Source organism: Urocampus carinirostris, chromosome 15 (genome assembly GCF_059441175.1).
Source record: "Urocampus carinirostris isolate Australia breed hairy pipefish chromosome 15, RoL_Ucar_1.0, whole genome shotgun sequence".
In the NCBI taxonomy this organism is placed as follows: Eukaryota; Metazoa; Chordata; class Actinopteri; order Syngnathiformes; family Syngnathidae; genus Urocampus; species Urocampus carinirostris.
This window is the reverse complement of record NC_142363.1, coordinates 30371797-30394836: the sequence shown is the minus strand read 5'-3', so window position 1 is coordinate 30394836 and position 23040 is coordinate 30371797. Positions and strand designations below refer to the sequence as shown.

The window sequence follows — 23040 nt, the reverse complement described above, 5'->3', positions numbered from 1 at the left end:
GTTATCGTGAGATGTTTGTGTTTTTTTTTCCCCAGTTTATCAACATTTTGAGCAGACATCCATATGAATAATAAAATAGAGTGAATTTAAATTAAGACTATTCTAGATTATATTTAAGTCGGATTTTACAAATGTAAATAAAAATAAAAACGGAGATGCGTCTTTTTCACATGATAACGTTTGCAAGAAATATGAATTCAAAGCAATATTTGAATTGCTTTTCATTTATTTCGATTTTAAGAAAAAAATATGTTGGAATATCAGTCATTGATTGACAATATCAATCGCAGTGCTTTGTTATCGAAACTTATTATACCTTGAGTTGCATTTCAGTGTCTAAAAAGAGCGATATCAATAAAATTTGGATTTTGAGGCAAAATAAACTGAAAATTTTATTCTACACAACCTGAAATTAAAATAAAATCGGATGTTTTCATTTTTATCGTTTTATTTTCCGAACACAACGCAGTCGTTATTGATCATCTTCAACCCCTTGTAATCTAATTGATGGATTAACTCCGAATTTATGTGTACATGAAATCTTTAATGTAACAACAATTCCGCGTTAATCGACACTGCATGCTATTTAATCGAATTAATTACATTTTCATCATATGTATTACCTCGGGTATGTAGTCTCTTTCCCGTTAACTCATTCTTATTCGTTCCCCCCGATTTTTATGTTTAAGACATTCGAGTAAATAAATAAATACACTCCGAAAAACGGGAGGAACCCAATATTTGGGTCAAATTGATCCTAATTTTATTCTTACATAATGACCCAAATCTTTGGGTTATTCTAAACAAAACCACCCGGATTGTTTAAAATAAAAATGAACTAGTTTCGCTTTTTATATTATTTTAAACAAAATAATACGTGTGCTATTTTTTAACAGAATTATCTCGTATACAAAAAAATGGCGTTATTAGATTTGTGTGGGTGTATTTTACTGTGTTGGTCCATTGGGTTATTTTTACCCAACTGTTTTTGGAGTGTAAATAAATAAAGAAATAAATTAGCTCTGAAATACGTGATGTACATGAACACAACATCAGTAACATTATACACCCTCTCCCATTGTTTAGGTTATTTTTTTACCCAACTGTTTTTTTTTAGAGTGTAAATAAATAAACACATAAATGAACTCTTAAATACATCTCCCGATGCACCTGAACGCATCATCAATAATGTTCTTTGGTGTTTCGAGTCTCACAATATTATACACCCTCACCCATTGTTTTGGTTATTGTTTTTAAGTGTAAATAAAGAAATAAATCAATAAATAAGCCAAATATTTTAAGAGTGCAGGTGTTTTCACAATTTTGAGGGTTCAATCTCAGGGTTCAAAGGTCGGGTCCTGGACTTCCTGGGTTCTTGCTGACTGGGAAACTTTCTGCTCACTTTTTTTAAAATTCAGAATTATTTTATTTCTAATCTATTCTTCATCATTATCATCAAGATATTCACGAATTTTTAACCTATTGTTTTTTGTCTACTCGAGAGAAGCGATCGTTATTATTTTTATCATTTCCCACGACTGGATTGAGTTAAAATTAGAATGAGCTTTATTATTTTTTCGAACATTATAAAATAAAAACAGGACAAAAAAGAGAGCAAGTTTTTGACTTGTGTGGCCGCTCTTTCGTTATTTTTGTCCTAAATGAACGGCACTTGCCTGACCGTGATCCATTATCCCCATTATTAACGACGACGTAGGTAAATATTGCTTATAACAACATCAGAAGTGTCAGGATAAACATGGAATCAAAGAGGTAAAAATGGATGTTAAGATCAATGGGAAATTATTTATATGGTAGCGCTTTTCGAATGGCCTAAATTAAGAATAGATCAGAAATCCATTTTGCATTTTACAATAGTGCGATGATATTAACCTCAACAAATTTCAAAACATTTATTTTTTATTCATGAATTGTCGTTGACTTTCTTGTTTCTAAGTCAAATCTATATTTCTAAATGGTATTTTTCCCCTTCCCCCCCCGAATCGAAATAAGTGACAATTGGTTGAATTTTATAAGAAATTATCACGTTTTATTCTACTTTATTACACATTATGGACATTTTGTCCAAAGAGATCACAGATTGGAATTAAATTGACTTCACCGTCACAAATTCTGCGGCGTATAAATAAAAATTGGCATTGCGCGTGACGTCACTATAACAAGAACGGAGCAGCAAGTGAAACAAACAAAAATCATGAGAGAAATCCACATTTTTAGGCATCCTATGAAATTCAAGCCGAAATTTTTATTTTTCAAATAAAGTCATGCATATACGCGATCCTACATTTTTTTTTTTCAATTTAACGAAAGAAAAAGGTGGCAAACGTCAGAAAATGTGCGGGGCGAAAAAAAAATACGTGAGCAAAACCTGATTTGGATATTTAATACACGCAATTAATTTCACGCGAGTGGAAAGTCCCGTTTTGCATTAAAAACGCGGATAAAGTGAGCGTTGGAGCCGTTTTGTTCATATTTAGTGTGCGAACTGACATTCAGTCACAATAAAAAGGGGAATAAATGAGAGCTAATTAAAGATGGAAAAAGGAACTAACCAGATCGCGGATGATTTCTTGGTTGGTATTGATGAATGTGGAATTTTCACAAATGTAGGTTACTAGGGCTCACAATTTAGTTTTCTGTTTTTTTTTTGGTATGTTTATATATTTTTAGAATATTCATTTAATGTAACTAATGTAAGTAATACATATCGTAAATTATATTATTATATTATTGAAATCGGGTTTTGGGTGAAATAGAACACATGGTGCACAAAAAGTCATGAAAGAAAAATATATATTTTTTTAAAAATTTACGCAGTGGAGGTCCAAAATATTAAGACAGAATGATACAAATAATTTAAAAGAAAACACATAATAATAATGATTCAATAAAAAGGATAATATGGATGCAAAATGTTAGCTTTTTAGCTGTTATGCTAACAAAAAATAGATACATTTCCAAGTATGTAAAAAAATAAATAGAAGTTTCTCGGAATTTAAAATAAATACAGCCTAGTATTTTTTTTATCCAATCTAATCTTTTCTTCCATGCTGCTGAAACGTTTATTTTGTATTTCATTTTTATATATTTCAAACCAAAGGGAAAAATATATATATATATATTTTTTTATAGTTCCCACTTGAGTTTGTATCACGTGGTGAGTTGGTTCAGGAGTAAAACTGCAAGTGTTGAAATAAACCGTTTAACACATACAATGCCAGAAATAAAATACTTTTTTTCCCTAAAATGTCTGAATACATTTATTATGCTTAAAAAACGCTTTACCCGTGATCAGGGTTGAGTAGGGTTACATTAACTTGATTACTTTCAATGACTTTTTGGATTACTCCAATACCAAATAGGCTAATAAAAGACAAAAGAAACTAAATAGGAATCAAATGATGACTCACAACACGTGGCAAGCTTTCTCTCCTGGCTTTGATCTCTTTGATTTCCGGCAAAACGAACATCAAATGCCACAGAAACAAAATGAAAATCAAATCAAACGGCTTGCCAACATCATTTTTTCCGTTCCATGTATTTCGTTACTCCCCAAGCCTGCTCAAAATTTAGTCATTTGATTCATATTTAGTTTATTTTGTCTTTTATTAGCATATTTGGCATAGGAGTAATCCAAAAGTAATTGAAAGTAATCCAGTTAAAGTAACCCTACCCAACCCTGCCCGTGATTATAATATATAGTGTATAGGTGATGAATAAAGCATAATATTGGAAAACTACAGTCAGTTAAACAATTGATGTTTATATTAAATGAACTTCTAACTCCTGCCCTAGAACCTCACTAAATATGACATCTCCGATTTAACAAATATTACAATAAAAGACGCTAAAAAGGCTTTCCTTTTTGAGCCACCATGCTAACGAAAGAAGCTAGCGAAATCGCTAAAGACGAAGGTTGCCAGGTTGCGAAAAAATATGCAAGTTAGGCTGGATGATAACAAATATATTTGCTAGCTTAAATCAGAGGTGGGTAAACTTGAAGATCGTGGGCAGCATTGGGTTCGAATATTTAGCTCGAGGTTGATTGATATATCTAATTTCTTTGTATAAGTCTTAAAATTAAATATTTCTGTAATACATTAAGAAAAAGGACCTATGTTCATGAAGGCACCATTTCATCAAATTGGGTTTGAAACCAATAAATGTTAAATATTCATATATAGAAATTCAAATAGAAAATGGATATAATATCCCCCTTTACGTGCTAAATTTGATCATTGACATTGAAAACTCAAAGCAAGTGTTTTTGAGAGGTGTTTTTGATCTCATGGAGTTTAATAAATATGTTGATGAGTTTAATGAAGAAATAGTAGAAAAAAAAATGAAGGCAATGAAAAATATAACTTTGAAGGAACACGAAGGATGACATTTTTTGCATATATGTAATCATTATTTTTTTATTATTTTCATTTTGGCAGACCGGGTTAAAACACTTATGTGGCCCCCGGGCCGTAGCTTGACCACCACTGGCCATAATGCTAAAATAGAAATGGCATCAAAGAGAGAGGTCAAGCTGGATTAAAAAAAAAAATTGTTAGTGATGCTGACAACAAATGCCATCAAAGAAGCAAATCAGAATGGATGCAAAAAAAAAAGGTTTGTGTAAGTTTTGATGGTAGCAAAAAATGCCATCAAAGAGGCAAGTCGGACTGGATGCAAAAAAAAGTATGTGTTAACCTTGTTGTTAATAGAAATGTCATCAAAGAAGCAAATCAGGCTGGACACACAAAAAAAGTTTGTGTTAGTTTTGATGACAACAAAAATACCATCAAAGAGGCAAATCAGAATGGACGCAAACAGAAGGTATGTGTTAAGCTTGTTGTTAACAAAAATGCCATCAAAGAAGCAAATCAGATTGGATGCAAAAAAAAAAGGTTTGTGTTAGTTTTGATGGTAGCAAAAAATGACGTCAAAGAGGGAAGTCGGACTGGATGCAAAAGAGGATGTGTGTTAACCTTGTTGTTGATAAAAATTGATACCATCAAAGAGGCAAATCAGAATGGACGCGAACAGAAGGTATGTGTTAAGCTTGTTGTTAACAAAAATGCCATCAAAGAACCAAATCAGAATGGATGCAAAAAAAAAGGTTTGTGTTAGTTTTGATGGTAGCAAAAAAGCCATCAAAGAGGAAAGTCGGACTGGATGCAAAAGAGGACGTGTGTTAACCTTGTTGTTGATAAAAATACCATCAAAGAGGCAAATCAGACTGGATGCAAAAAAGGTATGTGTTAACATTATTGTCGACAGAAATGTCATCAAAGAAGCAAATCAGGCTGAACGCAAAAAAAAAATTGTTTGTGTTAGTTTTGATGATAACAGAAATGCCATCAAAGAGGCAAGTCGGAATGGATGCAAAAAAAAGTATGTGTTAACCTTGTTGTTAATAGAAATGTCATCAAAGAAGCAAATCAGGCTGGACACACAAAAAAAGTTTGTGTTAGTTTTGATGACAACAAAAATACCATCAAAGAGGCAAATCAGAATGGACGCAAACAGAAGGTATGTGTTAAGCTTGTCGTTAACAAAAATGCCATCAAAGAAGCAAATCAGATTGGATGCAAAAAAAAAAGTTTGTGTTAGTTTTGATGGTAGCAAAAATGACGTCAAAGAGGGAAGTCGGACTGGATGCAAAAGAGGATGTGTGTTAACCTTGTTGTTGATAAAAATACCATCAAAGAGGCAAGTCGGAATGGACGCGAACAGAAGGTATGTGTTAACCTTGTGGTTAACAAAAATGCCATCAAAGAAGCAAATCAGAATGGATGCAAAAAAAAAGGTTTGTGTTAGTTTTGATGGGAGCAAAAAATGCCATCAAAGAGGCATGTCAAACTGGATGAAAAAAAAAGGTTTGTGTTAGTTTTGATGGTAACAAAAATACCATCAAAGAGACAAGTCGGACTGGATACAAAAAAAGGTTTGCGTTAGTTTGATAACAAGAAGGCCATCAAAGAGGCAAGTCGGACTGGATGCAAAAAAGGGCATGTGTTAACCTTGTTGTTAACAAAAATGCCATCAAAGAAGCAAGTTGGGCTGTATATGTATTAGCTTTGATGCAAAAAAAAATCATAAAGTCAAACTGGACACTAAAACATATTTATTAGTTCTGATGCTAAGAATAGAGGCTAGGATATATAAAGGTATGTGTTAACTTTGATGCTTACACAAATGCCATCAAAGAGGTGAGACAGGCTGGTACCAAAATATTTGTGTTAGCTATGTTGCTTATAAAAATACCATCAAAGAGGTAAGCCAGGCTGGATATATAAAGGTATGTGTTAACTTTGATGCTTACACAAATGCCATCAAAGAGGTGAGACAGGCTGGTACCAAAATATTTGTGTTAGCTTTGATCCTTGTAAAAATGGCATCAAAGAGGTGCGACAGGCTGTTAGACACAGAATCCCCGAAAAAAAACCCAAAGTAACTCTTTGGTGCTATAAATAAACTGTAAAACGCTCATAAAAATATCAGCAGTCTCTATGGAAAATTCCCATATAGAATGATTTGGCACCTTTTCGTGTGTTATCTATGATTCCTGAGCTCAACATCATTTATAAGCTTTTGAATAGAAATGTGTTTTAAGCCTGGATTTAAACACAACCACTGAGGTTGCAGATCAAATTTCATACCACTGCACCAGAGCCCGAATGGAGAACGCCATCGATTTCTTCTTGGCTCTTGGGATTTTCCGAGCAAAGGTTCTGAGCAAAACATAAAAGTGCGGCTCGCGGGCCTGTTCAGGCTCGCCGACAAATTAATTCTGGCCCATGAGACGAGGCTGAGAGAAGCTCAGGAGAAAAAAAAGGTCAAATTAATAAACCCTGGTGCGACTGTCAAAGCAACTATAGCTGTATTTTTTTCTCTGTTTCTCTCTCTCTCTCTGTTTCTTTCTCTCTTTCTCTTTTTTCATCGGTCTTTTTCTCCCTCTCTCTCTTTGTCTCTATTTTAATCTTTCTTTCTCTTCTCTTTTTTCCTCTTTCTCCATTTTCTCTCTTTCTCCCGCAGTTTCTCATACTGTCTTTCTTTCTCTTCCTCTATTCCTGTGTCTCTTTTCTCGCTTTGTCTCTATTTCAGTCTTTCTTTCTCTTCCTCTCTTCTTGCGTCTCTTTTCTCTCTACCTATTTCTTTCTTGCTCTTTCTCTCTTTTTCTCCATTTCTATTCTCTCTTTCTCTTTTTCGCTCTTGTTTTTCTCTCTCTTGTTCTCTTTTTTTCTTCTTTCTTTCTATCCTCGCTTTCTACAAGTCTTTCTTTCTCTTCCTCTCTTCTTGTGTCTCTTTTCTCTCTTTTTCTCTACCTATTTCTTTCTTGCCCTTTCTCTCTTTTTCTCCATTTCTCTTCTCTCATTTGCACTTTCTCTTTTTCTCTCTTGTTTCTCTCTCTCTCTTGTTCTCCTTTTTCTTCTTTCTTTCTATCCTCGCTTTCTACATGTCTTTCTTTCTCTTCCTCTCTTCTTGCATCCCTTTTCTCTTTTTTTCTCTACCTATTTCTTTCTTTCTCTCTCCTTTTCTCCATTTTTCTTCTCTCATTCTCACTTTCTCTTTTTCCGTCTTGTTTTTCTCTCTCTTGTTCTCCTTTTTCTTCTTTCTTTCTATCCTCGCTTTCTACATGTCTTTCTTTCTCTTCCTCTCTTCTTGTGTCTCTTTTCTCTCTTTTTCTCTACCTATTTCTTTCTTGCTCTTTCTCTCTCTTTTTCTCCATTTCTCTTTTCTCTTTCTCACTGTCTTTTTCTGTCTTGTTTTTCTCTCTTCTTCTCCTTTTTCTTCTTTCTTTCTATCCTTGCTTTCTACATGTCTTTCTTTCTCTTCCTCTCTTTTGTGTCTCTTTTCTCTCTTTTTCTCTACCTATTTCTTTCTTGCTCTTTCTCTCTTTTTCTCTTCTCTCTTTCGCACTTTCTCTTTCTTGTTCTCCTTTTTCTTCTTTCTTTCTATCCTAGCTTTCTACATGTCTTTCTTTCTCTTCCTCTCTTCTTGTGTCTCTTTTCTCTCTTTTTCTCTACCCATTTATTTCTTGCTCTTTCTCTCTTTTTCTCCATTTCTCTTCTCTCTTTCGCACTTTCTCTTTCTTGTTCTCCTTTTTCTTCTTTCTTTCTATCCTCACCTTCTACATGTCTTTCTTTCTCTTCCTCTCTTCTTGTGTCTCTTTCTCTCATTTTCTCCATTTCTCTTCTCTCTTTCGCACTTTCTCTTTTTCTCTCTCTTGTTTTTCTCTCTCTTGTTTTCCTTTTTCTTCTATCTTTCTTTCTCTTCCTCTCTTCTTGTGTCTCTTTTTCTCTACCTATTTCTTTCTTGCTCTTTCTCTTTTTCTCCATTTCTCTTCTCTCTTTGGCACTCTTTTTCTCTCTTGTTTTTCTCTCTCCTGTTCTCCTTTTTCTTCTCTCTTTCTATCCTCGCTTTCCATATGTCTTTCTTTCTCTCTTTCTGTCTCTTTCTTTCTCGCTTCCTCCCCTCCCTTTTTTGTCTCTTTCACACATTCTTTTTCATATCTTTCTTTTTCTGTATTTCGTTCTATTTCTCTTTCAGGCTGAAAACATCCTAGGTGAAAAACAAGCAGGTTTCAGGGAGGGATTTAGCACCACAGAACAGATTTTTATTGCAATCCGCTTCATGGACCATCATGAGGAAGTCCTAGTTCAGACCATTGAAGAACCGTATGCCGATACCAACGGTGAAGTACCATTGGAGAATGGTTTGAAACCTCTCTCCAACTCCTGGAGAGAAACATGTCTGAAGCTCTGGAGCGACATGAAGGTACGGTCAGTATTGGGGGACCCAATATCCCTAACCTCTGTTTTGCTGAAGACCAACAGGAACTTAAAGATCTGATCAATCGCCTGGATGAGGCATCAACCAGGTATGGGATGGAAAACAGCACAGTAAAGACCAACTATCTCCAAGGTATCACCAGGAACGTCACCATCAACCACAGAGAGCTAGAACCTGTCACCGAATTTTAACATCTTGAAGCTAACAGAGGAGGGGTCAGAACCAGAAAGCCTCTGGGAAGCCCTCTTCTGAAGTCCTTTAGCTCTCTCCTATTCACCATCTTCTCCCTGCATATTGGCGTGCCGACTCCTCCCATGGGCATGCCAAGGAAAATCCTTCAATAGCTCAAACCACAGTCGCGCTTGCCAGACTTGAACCCATCTGGAGTGACAAGAACCGAGAAGTGGTTACCTCCATCTCCCTCAACGTTTGTGAGACATGGACTCTACCAGGAAAACTGGAAAGGCTTTTGGAGATGCAATGCTACAGGTAACTTCTAGGGCATTAGCTACTTAGCCCATGTGATAAAACGAAATGGTGCAACACCATCAGAAGGAACATTGGAGCCTACCAAGAACTGTTGTGAACTGTGGGCAGATGGAAACTTCTGTGGTATGGTCATGTCCTTTCCCTCTTTGTATCTTCCTTTGTTCCTTTCCTTTCTTCTCCTTTCTCTCTTTTCACCTTCCTTTGTTCCTTTCCTGTCCTTTCCTTCTTTGTACCTTCATTTGTTCCTTTCCTTTTCTTCTTTGTACCTTCATTTGTTCATTTCCTCCTTTTCTCCCTCTTTGCAACTTCATTTGTTCCTTTCCTTTCATCCCTTTCCCTCTTTGTACCTTCATTTGTACCTTTCCTTTGCATTCCTTTCCCTCTTTGCACCTTCATTTGTTCTTTCCTTCCCTCCCTTTCCCTCTCTGTACCTTCATTTGTTCCTTTCCTTTTCTCTCATTTCCTTCTTTGCACCTTCCTTTGTTCGTTCCCTTTCCCTCTTTGTACCTTCATTTGTTCATTTCCTTTCTTCTCTTTTCCCTCTTTTCACCTTCCCCTCTTTGTACCTTCATTTGTTCCTTTCCGCCCTTTCCCTCTTTGTACCTTCATTTGCTCCTTTACTTTCTTCTCCTTTCTCTCTTTGTACCTTAATTTGTTCCTTTCCTTTTCTTTCCTTTCCCTCTTTGTACCTTCATTTGTTCCTTTCCTCCCTTTCCCTCTTTGTACCTTTCCTTTGGTTTCCTTTCCTCCCTTTCCCTCTTTGTACCTTCATTTGTTCCTCTCCTTCCCCTCTTTGTACCTTCATTTGTTCATTTCCTTTCTTCTCTTTTCCCTCTTTTCACCTTCCTTTGTTCCTCTCCTTTCCTTTTTGTACCTTCATTTGTTCCTTTCCACCCTTTCCCTTTTTGTACCTTCATTTGTACCTTTCCTTTGCATTCCTTTCCTCCCTTTACCTCTTGGTACCTTCATTTGCTCCTTTCCTTTCTTCTCCTTTCTCTCTTTGTACCTTGATTTGTTCCTTTCCTCCCTTTCCCTTCTGGAAACTTCTGTGGTATGTTCACGTCACAAGATCATCAGGACAGGACAGGATTATTTCCCAGGGCACAGTCCAAGAGGGGCAGAAGAAGAACTGGTCCGACAACATTAAGGAATGGACTGGTTCCAACGTTGCCAGGACCCAAGAACAGACCAGAGACCGGCAACAGTGGAGAAAGCTGTCCAGAGTTGCGTCCTCACTGGTACCCTGAATTCCCAGGCAATTAAGGATCTGTGAACCGTGATGTTTTTTTTGAACCTTTTTGGGTTACCGACACCTGTACTACCAAAATAAAGTGTAAAAATAAAAAAGTAAAAAATAAAATAACATAAAAGTAAAAAACAAAATAAAAGTAAAAAAATAAAAGTATAATATTAAATTTATTAATGTATAATACAAATTTCGAATACTTTTAAGAAAAAGCGCCTTAGACGGAATAAACACAGTAATAAAATAGAATAGAATATACCTTTATTGTCATTGTTACAAAATGGGTCGAACATATTGTGACAACAAAATTGGACGTGGCACTCCAGTTTCACGTTTAACAGTCAGAATAAAAGAAAACAAAGAAGAGGTTATAATTTACACAATATAAAGGAACAAAGAAGATAAAGGTGATAAGATAAGTGACTCCATTTTGTGTTTTGCTTGTAAAAAAAAAAAAAAAATCGGTTACAGGAAGTTCCTGCGCGGAGAGCGCTTGCGCAACCAGTCGACGGGTCGTGAAAAATGTTTTTAATGAGTTAGCAAAAAGCAGCTGTCAGGTTAAACAAACTCAACTAATCCTTTTGTCCGAAATAGCGCCGCCGCCGCCCGCCTTTCAAAAGCTGCCCCCTCCTTCTACTTTGACTCCTCCTTCCTCCATCCCTCCCTTCCTTCCTTCCTCCTCCTCCCTGTCTTCCTCCAATTAGCAGACACAACAATATTTTCTCCAACTTACTCTCATGTTGACTCGCGGGCTGCACAAAAGTCGACGCGCTCCGCCGACTTCCTTCAGCGCCGCCTTCCATTTAGCCGTTAGCATCCGTGCCGCCTCCTCTTTTTACTCATTGTCACCCCGCTTCTCTTCTATTTTCTTTCTCCTTCAATCGTTCCTACTATTCGATTTTCTTTCCCAATCTTTCGTCTTGTTCTACCCTATCACTCGTCACGTTTTTCTCCCCGCCCCTTTTTATTTGCGATAAACTTACTCGTTTTTATCCTTTGACTTTTGTGATTAATAATTAGCATAAACGGCTACCAATTTAGATTAAATTACAAGTCATCGTGTTGTTACTATTATTGTTATTGTTATAGCCAGGGTTGGGTAGGGTTACTTTAACTGGATTACTTTCATTGTGAGTCATCAATAAAATGATGACTCACAACACGTGGTAAGCTTTCTCTCCTGGCTTTGATCTCTTTGATCTCCGGCAAAACGAACATCAAATGCGACGGAAACAAAATGAAAATCAATCCAAACAGCTTGCCAACATCATTTTTGCCGTTCCATGTGTTCCGTTACTCCCCAAGCCTGCACAAAATGGAGTCATTTTATTCATATTTAGTTTCTTTTGTCTTTTATTAGCATATTTGGTGTTGGAGTAATCCAAAAGTACTTGAAAGTAATTAAGTTAAAGTAACCCTACCCAACCCTGAATATAATTGAGTCCATTTTGTCAGAAAAGTCCTTTTCTTGCTAGGAGTACTCTTTTGTTTATTATGTTTCGTCGAAATGTTGGCTTCAACACACGTGTTTTCCTTTCCTCCGCGATCTTCCGAAGAATTTCTCCGCCGTTTCTTCGTGCCGGAATTATTGCCGTTGTTATCACTTTCTGCGTTACGTTTTGACTTATTACTGACACTGAAGAAATTACTGATTTTGTGTTGATTTTCACCTAATACTAACCGTCTTGCTCGACATGAATGAGGTTTATTATTAAAAAAACTTCAAAAATGAAGTAGCTTTGATGTTCACATAGAAGGAAAAAATACATGCAAATATAATGAAGTAGAATAATACATTTTCCTCATTTAAATTATGAATTCATTTTCTGCATTAAATTATTGTTGGTAATATACTAATTAAAAGGGATCTCCACAAACCTGTCTTTTTTCATTTTCTCCTTTTATACTTCCTTTTTTTCTTAACTTATCTATACAACATAATAATTCGTAAAATAATGCATCAAAGCAAGTGAGCCGTTTGAGAGCCGGCTCTCTTGAATGAGTTGAGCCGAAAAAGCCGGTTCTCTAAAAAGAGACGGACTTTCACTACACAACTCGAACTCGTTTGACTTGATTGATTTGCCGTTTCGTGATAGATGTATTCCGGATGGTACCCATAATTGACAAATTTGCTTTCAAATCAACGTGCGTCCCCGGGACGCAACTTTTTTGACACCAAATTGTCATTATTACCCGATGACTTTTTTTAAACATAGGTTTACCGCACTCCAAACATTTCGTCAGGCAGATCCGCCATTGTTGTTTTGGTCTCGCGGTTCGAGTTTTCGTCCGCACGCCGATCTCGAGTTCGAGTTGTGTAGTGAAAGTCCGTCTCTTTTTAGAGAACCAGCTTTACCTTCATTTGTTCCGTTCCTCTCCTTTCCCTCCGTGCACCTTAGTTTGTCCCTTTCCTTTCCCTCTTTGTACCTTCATTTGTTCCCTTCCTCCCTTTCCCTCTTTGTACCTTTATATTTGTACCTTTCCTTTTTCCTTTCCTCCCCTCCCCTTCCGTCTTTGTACCTTCATTTGTCTCTTTCCTTTCCCTCTTTGTACCTTCATTTGTTCCTATCCTTTCCCTCTTTGCACCTTCATTTGTTCCTTTCCTTTCCCTCGTTGTACCTTCATTTGTCTCTTTCCTTTCCTCTCCTTTCCCTCTTTGCACCTTCATTTGTTCCTTTACTTTCCCTCGTTGTACCTTCATTTGTCTCTTTCCTTTCCTCTCCTTTCCCTCTTTGTACCTTCATTTGTTCCTTTCCTCCCCTTCCCTCTTTGTACCTTTCCTTTGCTCTCCTTTCCTCTCCTTCCCTCGTACCTTCATTTGTCTCTTTCCTTTCCTCTCCTTTCTCTTTGTACCTTCATTTGTTCCTTTCCTCCCTTTCCCTCTTTGTACCTTAATTTGTACCTTTCATTTCCTTTGCTTTCTTTTATTTCTAATGATACTTTTCCTTCTCAGCCTTTATGGGAATGTTTTAAACTGTTTTGAATACATTTTCTGTTTTTTCATTTTTTCGTTTGTTGTTCCCTCTGTTTTTTTGTGTGTTGCTGTAGTATTGTTATCTAAATTTACAGAATATTTTAAGTTGAAATGCAGATTTTTTTTTTATTAACACTTGTTACAATGCACTTTTTTGTTCACCGTGCCATTATAATAATTTAGGAGTATTCATAGTAGACATTTTTGCTTATTTTTCCTGACAACTTTTATCGTTTTTCCCTCTTTAAAGTCTTAAGTGTTTACCCATGGAGTGCCATGTCTAATCTCATCGCACAATGTGGTTATCAAGGACAATAAAGACGATTCAATTCAACTTATTTCCCTCGACGGTAACCTGAGTTTTATCAGGATTGAAAGTGATATTTCCTCACTCATATTTAAAGCTATTGTTCCGCCCTCATTGACAGTGAACGGAGTAGACGAGAAAAAAAAGGGGCAGGGGCTGATCCCATTTGAAGGGGACGAGGGACAATGGTGGGGTCCACTCGGCTTTGTGGCCCCTCAGCATGTCGGGGTCCTCAGAATGGAAACGGCTTGTCCAGATAGGAAGTGTAAAGTCCTTCTTGTCTCTTTCCTTTGATGCCCTAACGAGGGTCTCGAACTTTGACCCGGGAACCGAGATTTGGGCAGGGGCAAAAAGAAAAAAAAAAAAAAAAGCTCATGGTCACATCTTCACGTGGTTTTCACACCTGTGGGAACTTTTTTTTAAGTTAATGCTGCCATTTAATTTAATGTAAAGGAAAAATTAAATTGGATTCACTTTTGGTGTGACGTGATTTGAGGTGGTACAGTGGAGTCGTGGATGGATGCAAAGGGGTGGAGGAAGAAAACCTGGTTTTAAATCTGTCATGGCCATAGGAGACTTGCTGAATAATTGGTCAGTGGTAGTATTTCTTTATTATAGTATCACTGTAGGAATATTCTTTTAGTATTTCTGTAGTATTTCTTTTCTTTTCAGAGTTAAAGCAAAATACTACATCAAGTCTGTGTTTTTTAGCACTCAATGTAATAATTTGTTTTGTAGTAATTTTGTAGTATTTCTGTAAGATTATTATTGTAGTAGACACACAAAGGGACACTGTGTTCAATGATTGGTTTAGAATGTTTGTAGCCGATGTCAATGACAGGACTGCTATGCTAGCTAATATGTTAGCCACTTAGCTATTTCAAGTCTTTGCAGATTATCATAATAATACTTATCATTATCTTTTCCCCTGTTTTTTTCTCCTTTTTTAAAAAAAATCCTTCTTAAAAAAACATCATTGTGTTCATATTTTCCTAGCTGTTACTTTTTTCTTGCTTTTTTTATCTCTATTACCTTTTTTCCCCTTTATTTGCTTCTTTTTTTTTCTTTCCTGCTCTTTTTTTTTCTCTTTTTCTCTCCTTTTGTTTTGTTTTTTTCTCAGCTTTTCACTACTTTTTCATTTTGGCATTTTTTTCTTTTTTGTTCTATTTCCCCCTTTCCTTTAAGTCATTTTGTGCACAATTTTACATAATATTTGGTCATGTAAGGATTAAAGAACCAAAAACAACCTGAAAAGCCGTTTGGGACCCGAAAGAGCCGGTTCTTTTAAGTGGACAGAGCTGAAGAAGCCGGTTCTCGAAAAACTCTACTGACTTTACTCAACTTCGTTCTACTTCTACATTGATTTCTAAATAACACATTTAGAACACAGCGTCAGGGGAACCCGTGTATTTTTACCTCCATGCACTGTAATTTTGACTTAATTCGCTTCTTAATTAGCAATTTCGAGCCCTGATTTTTGTGAGCCGGCTAGATTTTCTTGTGCGTGGAAAAGCTTTGGGCAATTGCGCATACACGCAGCTTAGAGGGAACAGTGGCAGTATGTGAAGCAGATAACTCTAAAGAGGCGAGTCCTAAGAGGTGTGTTTCGAGTCTGTATTAGGTGGACAGGGTGGCGAAACTCAAAGTCAGGTGGAAATGAGTTCCAGAGCTGGGGGGCAGAGCGGCTGAAAGCTCTGCTCCCCATGGAGCTGAGACAGGTACCTGGTACAGTAAGATAGAGGGGGGATTTGTAGAGCTCGACCACTTCTCAGTTTATAAAATGAAACGAATGTATACAACTTTCAGCAGCGAAGGAAACTCGAACACCATTTTCCTTCTTCAACTCAATTGTTGCCATTGTTTTCCAGTTCTTCCCCTAATCACCTCCAATATAAATATCTTTGGCACCCATTGTTATGGGGAGTGTTATGAAATAAATATTAAAATGTATCGTTTACCAAATTGTTCGAATTAGTTATCTGACTCCATTAACCAAACACAACCTACATTCACCTAACAATGCATGCTCATTTCTTGATGGAAAAGATGAACAAGAGACCGGCATTTCCACTTGGGGGCAGAACTAATTTCTTAAAGAAAGTGAACTCCATCGAATATGGCCGAATTAGCCGAATTAGTGTCGCTCGAGTCTCTGTCAAGCCTCCTCAGACTTTCTTCCATCGGCCCACGTTTTTCCGCAAGCTGGTGTACTGGCTCCTCCCATGGGCGTGCCAGGGAAGCCCCCACGAGGGCTCCACCCGATGTTTGGAATGGTCAAAACATCCCGAGCGTCAGGGCCCCTCTGCGTCGGGAAGTGCTGATTATCTTATCAGTCTTACGTCAGCTTATTTGCCCTGAACTTTCACTGCTCATTGAACTTAAGCCTACTCGGTGAAAATCTTCATTGCACTCAATAAATGTAACTTGTATTCAATCGTATAAAATCTTTTACAGTAATCCCTTGGGTTTCGCGGTTAATGGGGACCAAGACCACCTGCGAAAACTGAAAATCCGCGAAGTAGCGGCGCCCCTTCAAAAATGCTTAAAAAAACGTAAACAGGTATACAGTATACCCCCCTGTATACAGTGCATCGTATAGAATACGGGTAGAGAGAGAGAGAGAGTGAAATTCACGTTATAACAAAAAAAAACAACAACTGTAAAATATGTAACGCTACCGGTTACATATTGAAAATAAAAACAGTGAAAATGTGATATTTGATGAGTGTTTGTGAAGCGTTTTGGGAAACAACAGTTAAAAAATGGTCTGTGTTCATTTTAATAAAAGTGAAAAAGCTACATTCTGACAATAACAACATACTTTAGCTAGCGGCATCGAACGGCTTTTACCACAAATACACGAAACCACACACAATTAGCCGTGTTTAGGTAGTACAAACAACCGCTCGCTTTTGGTATCATAAAGTCAAACTTGAGATGAAATGTGACAGAAGAGAATATATTTACGTCGCGTCGCAGAGTTCCTCCTTGATAAACTGAGCGCCACATAAGAAGGGGGTGAGGTGGGGGGAGTTGAAGGACAAGGGGGTGAGCAAAGCGGTAACTCACCATGACTAAGCATTGATAGATCGATAGATAGATACTTTATTCATCCCCGAAGGGAAATTCACTTCCAGCAGCATCCCCGAGCTGAGAACAGTACAATAATAAAGCAAAAAGAATACAATATACAAATACCCAGTGTGACGTGCAAATGCCCACTGTAGCGTGTTATATAGAATAACTAAATAGTGCTACACAGAATACATATTGCAGTAAGATTCGGTAATATGCAATGTAGGTGGTGTGGTTTAATGTGGGCTTTTACTCTGCCGGGTAGAGTTAAAGAGCCTCATGGCATGAGGAAGAAAAGATCTCTTCAGTCTGTCCGTAGTACAAGACAGTGACGGCAGTCTGTCGCTGAAACTGCTCTTCTGTCTGGAGATAATGCCGTGTAGTGGATGCGATGGATTGTCCATGATCGATTGTGTCAGGGCCTCCCCCTCCCCTTCACAATATGAGTGTCCACACCGTGTCCTCACTTGACATAAACTCGCGCTCAATGGCGTCAAATCAATAAATGCTTTTATTGAGAAGGTATATTTTTTAGACCCGGGAAGCTCTGAACCCGCAAAAGTGGAACCGCGAACTAGTGAGGTTCCACTGTATAGTCTCATCTCTCATTAGGGTCGCGGGGGGGCTGGAGCCCATCCCAGCCATCTCCGGGCAGTAGGCAGGGGACACCCTGAACCGGTTGCCAGCCAATCGCAGGGCACACAGGGACAGACAACTCGTTCGCTTATTCACACCTAGGGACAATTTGGACCGGCCAATTCACCTGAAGTGTGCCCGGAGGAAACCCACGCAAGCACGGGGAGAACATACAAACTCCGCACAGGAAGTCTGGAGCTGGATTTGAACCCACGACAGGTTCCCATGACATGAACTGTGCCGCACAAGCGCTAACCACTGCGCCGCTGTGCTGCCCCACTGTATAGTCAAATGTATAAAATCCTTCAGGAGGAAAAGGAAATAAAACCAACCAACTCACAATAAAACGAGAAGTGTTCCCTCTCAAACACACTTATCGCCATCTACTTTAGAGGAGTGTAATCGACCCTCCGTTTTTTTTCCCGAGAAACACCGTATCAGCGAGTGCAATGCATCGTCCGACAAAAAAAACCCCCCGCTCTTATTGTTTTTGTTTATTTTTCCGCGTTTGTTTGTACTGTAACAAAAGCAGCACCCCGCCTCTCCTGAAGCATCATGGGAAACACACACAAAAGACGGACGCACAACAATACACGAGAAGGCGAGCTCGCAATGTGTGTTTGTGGCGGCGTGTGAAAATTCACACGGTGGCACAAACAACAGTGGCAAGATATAATATGGCGTTGAGGGTATTGAGGGTGGGGATGTGTGATTTAGGGGGAGTGGGAAAAAGCGCCGCCGCCTCTGGTGGATTCGATCATCAAGCGCACACACACGATTATTAGCATTAGTAGGTACAGCTGGGACTTCAAAAGTCGACACCACCTGCCCTTGTGTCTGTCTCACACTGATTAACACACAAACACTCATCAGTGTCTCGCACACCCACTCAACACGCTAAGCATATTCCAGGCGGATTTTTTTTTTTTTTTTGTAAAAAAAAAAACACCAAAAACTCCTGACATTTACGACAGGGATTTCATGCTAGCTAATTTGTTAACTCGCTACATCTTTGAGATACTGTTTTCCGCGCATTGCTACCCTTTTTTAGCGAAAAGCCTGCTAGCTAGTGTATTGTGCGCAGAAAAATAACCTTACCGAGTAAATTTTAACCCTACCCCATTAAATATATATTCCATTCTAGAGAGTGTTAAATGAACACTTAACTTAGAGTTAAACTTAAAGTTAATTTTACTCTAATAAGTTATTATTTTACATGCTACACGATTAGGATGCTAAGTATGAATGACGAATAGGTAAGATAAGCAGGTGAGATGCTGGCTATCTTGCTAATTAACATGCTACGTAGCTAACTGGCTAGCAACCTAACAGGACTAGGTTACTAACAACATCTGGCTAGCAACCTGACAGGACTAGGTTACTAACAATATCAGTGTCTAGATCAGGGGTGTCAAACTCATTTTAACTCAGGGGCCACACGATAGAACAAACATTCTCTCGGGGGCCGGACTAGTAGATTAAGAGAAGAGAAGAGAAGAGAAGAGAAGAGAACAGAAGAGAAGAGAAGAGAAAGAAAGAGAAAGAAAGAGAAAAAGAAAGAAGAGAAAGAAATAAGAGAATGAAAAGAAAGAGAAAGAAAGAGAAAGAAATACGAGAAATAAAAGAAAGAAGAGGAAGTAGATAATGAAAGAAGAGAATGAAAGAAGAGAAAAAAAGAAGAGAAGAAAAATAAAGAAGAGAAAGCAAGAAGAGAAAGAAAGAAGGGAAAGAAAGAAGAGAAAGAAAGAAAAGAAAGAAGAGAAAAAAAAGAAGAGAAAGAAAGAAAGAAGAGAAAGAAGAGAAAGAAAAAAAAAGAGAGAGAGAGAGAGAGAGAGAGGAATAAATAAAAGTACAGTGCCTTTGTGAGAGGCACCTGCCTTTGGCAACATCATGTTTGGTTGATTTCAACCTGCAGCTTGTTTTTCCTCTTGCGCTTCTCTGAGTGTTGTCTCGCGGGCCGGATTCAATCCCTTAGCGGGCCTGATCCGGCCCGCGGGCCGCCTGTTTGACACCTGTGGTCTAGATGATATCAATACCCCAAGGAGATACAATGCTAAGTGATGAAATAGCTAACAATGTACATTTTCAAATTGTTATCATGCTACATTGCCAATAGACCAAATAATGTGTTAACGCTTAAGGTGGCTAAGCAGATGAGATGCATTGTATATTGCTAATATGCTAGGTGGATAACTAGCATGCTACATCACTAAGTGGCTGTCCCAATTAGGTTACTAACAATATAAATACTTACATTATTAAATACTTAAGTTACATCGCTAATGGAAAGCATGTTACATGGCCAACTCCTAACCACTGACCACTCCAAGCATCCCAATCCAATCTTCTATCGGTCCAGCAATTCCGGGCTATTTTGCTTGTCAGTTAAAAAAATAATCACCAATTATATTTATAATCGATACGTTTGTTTGGATACTTTCACGATTAAAAATGAAATAAAAAGTTTGAAAAACTATCTTTTATAATAGAAAACTAATTCAATTCAGCCAATTTTTCTGATATGTTCCGGGTCCAAAAGTAAAATAATAATAATATTAATGCATTATATTCATAAAACACTTAATTGCACGTTTAGAATTATTATTTTTTTCCTGTTTTAAAAATTATATTCCATTGACGCCTCAGAGGACAATTTCATACAAACTAATTCCAGCTGCCGTTATTCAGGCGGGAAAAGGAAATGCAATGGCAAAGCAAGGCTTACAGCAGGGGTGTCAAACTCAATTTAACCCGGGGGCCACACGAGAGAACAAACATTCTCTCGGGGGCCGGAACAGTAGATTAGAGAGAACGAAAAAGGAGAAAAAGAAATAAGAGAAAGAGAGGGAGAGAATAGTAGAGAGGGTGGGACAAAGAAGGAGAGAAAGGGAGAAAGAGAGAGAAAAGAAAGAGAGAGCGAGCGTGAGAAACAAAATAGATAAAAAGAGAAATAGTGAGAGAGGGGTAAGAAAGAGAGAGAGAGAACAAAATCTAAAGAGAAATAGAAAGAGACAAGGAGAGAAAAGAGAAGGAGAGAAAGAGAGAAGGGGAAAGCAAGAGAGATATAGGAAGAGTGAAATAAGGTAAAAATACAGAGACAAAGAGGAACAAAGAAAGAGAAAAAGAGAGACGGGGCTAGTGAAAGAGAGAGAGATAAAGAGTGGAAGGAAGATTGAGAGAGAGAGAGAGAAAGAGAGATACAAGTACAGCGTTTGTGAGAGGCACCTGGCTTTGGCAACATTAATTGGATATATTTCAACCTGCAGCTCATTTTTCTCTTGCACTTCTCCGAGCGTTGACTCGCGAGCCGGATTTAGTCCCTTAGCGGGCCTGATCCGGCCCGCGGGCCGCCCGTTTGACACCCCTGGCTTACAGTGAGTCGTGTCGGCCCTCCCCTTAAACCCTTAAGTGGGTCAAAAATGACCCTGTTTTTATTCTTCAAAATATTAAAAAAATATATACCGCAAATTCCGGACTATAAGGCGCACCTGATTATAAGCCGCACCCCCCACACTTCGGACCCCGTTGGTATTCTTCAAAATATTAAAAAAATATATACCGTAAATTCCGGACTATAAGGCGCACCTGATTATAAGCCGCACCCCCCACACTTCGGACCCCGTTGGTATTCTTCAAAATATTAAAAAAATATATACCGTAAATTCCGGACTATAAGGCGCACCCGATTATAAGCCGCACCCCCCACACTTCGGACCCCGTTGGTATTCTTCAAAATATTAAAAAAATATATACCGTAAATTCCGGACTATAAGGCGCACCTGATTATAAGCCGCACCCCCCACACTTCGGAAGGAAAACCGATTTATCACATACACAAGCCGCACCGGTATATTAGCCGCATGCACCCACATTAAGAATAGGAATCCATTTGAACTGAACAACTTTATTGGGGGGACATTGTGTAAATATGGTGTTTCCCTATCACATATCCAATATCAATCATTTTGTATCATTCCTCTAAGCCACAGGTGTCATAGAGGCGGCCCGCGGGCCAGGTCAGGCCCGCTAAGGGAGTGAATCCGGCCCGCCAGACAACACTCAGAGAAGTGCAAGAGAAAAACAAACTGCAGGTTGAAAGATGTCAACTTGATGTTGCCAAAGCCAGGTTCCTCCCACAAAGACACTGTACTTGTATTTATTTCTCTCTCTCTCTCGCTCCCCCCCCCACCCCTTTTCTCCCACTCTCTGTGTCTGTCTCTTTCACTCTGTCTCTCTTTTTCTCTTCCTTTGTTCCTCTGTTTCTCTCCCTGTGTCTTTTTAACTTCTTTTGCTCTAACTTCCTTTTTTCCTTTTCTCTCTTTTCTCTTTCTCTCTTCCTACTCTTCGCGCTTTCTTTTCTCTTTTCTCTCCTTCTGTCTTTCTATTTCTCTTTGGAGTTCTGTCCTGCCTCTCCCTTTCTTTTCACCCTCTCTCACGACTTTTTATCTCTTTTGTTTCTTACGCTCTCCCTTACTCTCTTTTTCTTTCTTTGTCCCGCCCTCTCTCCTTTTCCCTTGCTTTCTCTTTTATTCATCTCTCTTTTTCTTTCCCTTTAATCTACTAGTCTGGCCCCTGACAGGTTGTTTTTTCTATCGTGTGGCCCCCGAGTGAAAATGAGTTTGACACCCCTGCTCTAAGCCATTAGGCTGATACGCTTGTTTTCAACGAAGGGGCCGAGTCAATGCCCTGATCTCACCATCACATGCCGTAACAGTCAGAATCCATAGCCGACTGATTAAATGAAAAATGATACCGGTGCTTATCATTTAATGCAGACCTGCAACATCCGAGTACCCGTTGAAAGCAAGCCAAGGAAAAAAAACTGTATATTTCCAAAGGTAAGGGTAGGAAAAATATATATGCACCTTTGGCTGCCGTGTCCACAAACACTCACCTTTACTGGTCTCTACTTCCCATAATGCCCCGCGTGTGTTACGCCCCTTCTTTTTACTTGGTCAGTGCAAGACTTATAATAAGTGTCCAAAATAAATATATGACAAAAATATACAGTTGCAAATACATATCATACATGGTTACACATATTTCCAAAGAAAGACGGTACACCGAGAGAGTTTTCAAAGCTTTTATAATAATAATATAACTTTCATCCTAAACCGTGCCTGTGAAGGGTAGCAAAACGCTACTAGCAACACGCTCGCAGGACTCAAAGCGTAACCGTTAAATAAAGCCATGCCGCAATTATAAAATTCACGGCAAGCCGTCCTCGTCTTCTCGTCATTATTGATGGAAAATTACTCAAATAAGCCGCTTCGCTGAATAAGCCGCAGGTCTGAACATTTGGGAAAAAAGTAGCGGCTTATAGTCCGGAATTTACGGTATATAAAATTGTCATATTCCAGGTATTCCTCATAAAACCTCATCCAAATATCAAGCCCTTTTCAACTCTTGAAAACACAACATTAAAATTCAAGCATTTTCAAGTATTTGAAGCACTTGTACCAACCCTGACTATTGAGACAACCCTTTGTCTTAACCCTACCTGCACTA

The 23040-nt window shown here is 38.3% G+C and overlaps 1 long non-coding RNA gene across 1 annotated transcript in view; it reads right to left on the bottom strand.

Moving 5' to 3' along the window:
- The window catches only part of LOC148352099 (uncharacterized), a 152819-nt gene that overhangs the window by 13016 nt on the left and 116763 nt on the right, over positions 1–23040 (bottom strand). The window lies entirely within an intron of this gene.